This window comes from Humulus lupulus, chromosome 1 (assembly GCF_963169125.1).
Source record: "Humulus lupulus chromosome 1, drHumLupu1.1, whole genome shotgun sequence".
NCBI classification, from domain to species: domain Eukaryota; kingdom Viridiplantae; phylum Streptophyta; class Magnoliopsida; order Rosales; family Cannabaceae; genus Humulus; species Humulus lupulus.
Genome location: NC_084793.1, coordinates 78184904 through 78188781, shown reverse-complemented (window position 1 = coordinate 78188781; position 3878 = coordinate 78184904). Strand labels below are relative to the sequence as shown.

Genomic DNA, 3878 nt, shown 5'->3' with positions numbered 1-3878 from the left:
GGCTGGGGGTGGGTCCCGGTTTTCTGGACGGGAGGGACTTCCCTCTGGGGGTTTGCTTTGGCCTTCCCTTTCTCTTGGGCTGAGTAAACTGGGCCCTGTCCGGGAGCTTGTCTCGGGGTAGGAATCAGCCTCGCATTTTGGGGCACGCAATTCCTAGCTTGCGGAGCCGGCGGTTGTGTTCCTGGAGGCAGAACAACTAGAGGACTAGCCGCCACACCTTGGGCGGCTATGATAGCTTGTAGGGCTTGGAGGGACTCTTGCATCCGTCGAGTGGGTTTCTTTTGTTTGGCAATCCTGGCCTCTTGGTCCTAAACTTGTTGTCTTAGTTTGGTCACCTCCGGGTCCTCCTGGTTGGGGTCTACTTCTTCTCGAATCATAGGATCCTCAGCTTCGAGATCGTGGTATTCCCCCTCATTTCCCTCCTCTTCCTCATAGTAATCTTCCTCATATTCTACTCCACCTTCATAGTTCTGCGACTCATCAGGCTGGGACATCTGATGAGGTGTGTCCTCAGGTTGGCTCTGCAGAAGAGGTTGGCTAGGCAGTGGCTCTCTATTGTCTTGTTCTTGGTTAGTAGGGTCGAAAGTGGTGTGTCTTGGGTTCACCATTGTTGCAGACGTTCACGATCAACTCAAGCTTTCCCGAGCTCTCAATGAAAGCCCCAAAATGTTTACCGAGTTTTTCGGAAACTAGCATTATAAAAGATTAGAGAGCTTAAAAGAAAGTTTTTGAGAAATGCAAACAAGGTTTTTACGTGGTTGGGGTGTTAATGAGTCTTAGTCCACGAGTCAGTTGTATTAGAGCTTAGAGAGCATTTGACAATGGAGTTTTCTGCAAGTTTGAGCAGAGTAATTGCTTACAAGAAAATCCCGGACCCCTTCCCCGATGCACCACCATTTGTATTTATAGGCAAGATGGTGCACTGGGCTTGGGCCGGGCTAGTTCGGGCCCAATAAAGGTGTAAGTACCATTGGCTTCTCTGATGGGAGCCCAATACAAAGCATTGAAATGTGAAATATACATTAATCAAAGCCCATTGGTCCAGCCCAAACAATATCTTATTATAAGACATGCAACAAACTGGTGTTTCAGTTTGGGTGTTATGGGCTACGAGGAAGATTTGGGGGACAAGATCGGTCAGAGTAGTGGCAGCGCAGTTCTGAACCAACGGCATACAATCCCAAGGTAGCCTCAACTTCAGGTTACTCGTGGGGACAACACCCCACGCTTCTTGGGACGATGTCAGTATCGGGGATACTTTATCACGCCAAACTCAGCCAACCTATCCAAGTCCGTTTACCAGCGTCCCCCTCCATTTACCAGGGTCCTGGTTTGTTTAACAGGACCTGGGTTTATCCACAGCGATCTCGGCCCAATCTCAGATCTGGGAGCCGCGACCTCCTTTACCGCTTCTCAAGGGACATCTCGGTACGCAGTCCCGGGTTTATACAACCTGCCTCGGCGATGGTCCCGGCTTAAACCCCCGAATGTCCTTTGGGCCTTGCCGAGATTTGGGCTGCCAATATTTGTTTTCCCTTCGTCTAATGGGCCCGATCTGGGCCTTAACTCCCAGGAAGGCAGCACATGGACTTAGAGTGTGGATCCGCACATTTAGAAAGAAACGGGGATAATAACCTCTGTCTTTCATCGTCTCCCTCACTTTCTCATCGTCACTCCATCTTCCCATCTCTGCATACAAATTAGAGAGCACTACGCAGTAAGCACTATTGCCTGGCTCAAGTTCAATAAGCTTCCAAGCTACAAACTCACTAAGGTCTAAATTTCCATGAGTCTTACCACCTGCAAATAATGATCCCCATATAGCTTTCGTAGGCTCATAAGGCATTTCATTTAAGAACTTGAAAGCTTCTTCAAGATGTACAACACATGCAAAGATGTCAACAATGCACGCATAATGTTTGACAGTAGGAGGAAATTGATATTTACCATCAACTATAGCGCGAAATATTTGTGTGCCTGTATTTACCAACCCCGCATGACTACACGCAAGAAGAACCGCCACCAATGTTACTTGATCTGCTTTAACCCTTTCTTGCTCCATTCTGTTAAATCACCACACAACCTCATCTCCACTCTTAGCAAGAGCAAGACCTTGAATAACAACATTCCACGTGAAGGTATTATTTTTCTTCATCCTTCTGAAAACAGCCAAACCCTCTTCAATCCTACTGCACTTCCCATACATATCGATTAAGGAAGTCCCCAAAATCACATCCATGTCCCACTTGTTTCTTTTTATAAAGTCATGTATCCAAACTCCCATTTCAAGGGCCACAGAATTAGCATACGCATCCAAGGCATTGACCATGGTTACATGATTCTCGATAACACCAGCATACTACATCTACTCAAAAGCAATTAATGCATCATCATACTTCCTAGCATTCCGATACCCCATGATCAAAACCATCCAAGAAACAACATCTCTTTGGGGCATTTCATCGAACAGCTTCCGACACAAGTAAATATGGCCAGCCGACGCATAGACGTCAAGTAGAGAATTCAGCATGTAAATGTCATTAAGATGGCCCAATTTTATGACGTGCGTACGGACACACTCCCGTTGTTTAAACTCACAAAAGTCAGACGATGATTTAAGAAGAAAAGGGTAAGTGAAATTGTTAGGAATAATTGAGTTTCTGAGCATGTGAAGGTATATAGAGAGTGGGCATGGGAATTATCTGAATGAGAAAAGGCCTTGATGAGAGAATTGCAAATAAAAACATGGGGTCTACGAATTTGGGTGAAGTAAAAAAGATGGGCAAAATCCAAGAGGTCTAGAGATTGGCAGGCAGTGATGAAGTGGGAACCAATGGTGGTGTCACCTACAAGGTTTTGGAGAATGAGTTGAGCCTGGACTTGGCGGATTTGATTGTGTGAAGTTGAGTTGTTTAGGAAAGAGATTATTCTGATTATAACATTGTTGAGTTCTGAAACTAGTGTCATCTGTGAATGAAATCGTGCCAAAAATGAAGATCAAAGAAGATGTTTCAAGAATCAACACATCTCTTTTTTGGGTTTACGAAATTGAAATTGTATGTGCTCTCAATAAGTAATTTGGTACATAGTGGACGGAAAAAAACAATGAAAAAAAGGAGAATTAACTTGCGCATCCGGGGAATCGAACCCCGGTCAGTACTGTGGGAGGGTACTATGATACCACTACACTAGATGTGCTCGGTTTTTCTATGTTATATATACAAATTTTTCTACAACAAAAAAAACTCCAACGTCATCTTTCCCTTTTTACCTTCATCGATTAGGTTTGCCGTCCACTGGAATTCCTTATTTATAAGTTATGCAAATTTTGTTTCTCAATTTTTTGGTCTATTGTGGTGCCAGAGATTATCTTGGTCGCTTTGCGCATGTTTGGCATCATGACTTAAAATTTGTTTTCAGTGTTTGAAATTAGAAAAATGTTTTTGAAATCAATAAAGGGTGTAACAAAAAACATCAAAATGATGTTCCCAGAATTCTCATAAAACTCGATTGAACCGTTACAATAGAAATCGAGCTCCTCCTCTTTCTGCGATTCTCATCTCTCAAAGCTACACTCTAATCAGGTTTGCTTCTTCTTCTGTGCCCTAATCTTCTTCTTCTTTGACTACTTCCCTGCCCTATAAGCTAGTATACCACTCTTCTAGCATTATGTTGTTACTCATAAATGATCCTAGATTTCCAACTGTTCAATTTGTTTCCACCTAGGCATGGAAAAATGGGGCAATGAGGCGAGGCGGGGCAGGGCGGAGCCCCGACCCGACGGGGCATCTTTGCCTCGGTAAAAACGGGGCGAGGTAGCCCCGCCCCGCCTCGAAATTTTTTTTTGTTTTATACTCTAACCCAATTCTCTCATGCTA

At 44.2% G+C, this 3878-nt stretch overlaps 1 pseudogene; it reads right to left on the bottom strand.

Annotated features, from left to right (window-relative positions):
- Window positions 1–308: 308 nt before the first annotated feature.
- On the bottom strand, window positions 309–2967 carry LOC133816968 (pentatricopeptide repeat-containing protein At5g66520-like; annotated as a pseudogene).
- Window positions 2968–3878: the final 911 nt, after the last annotated feature.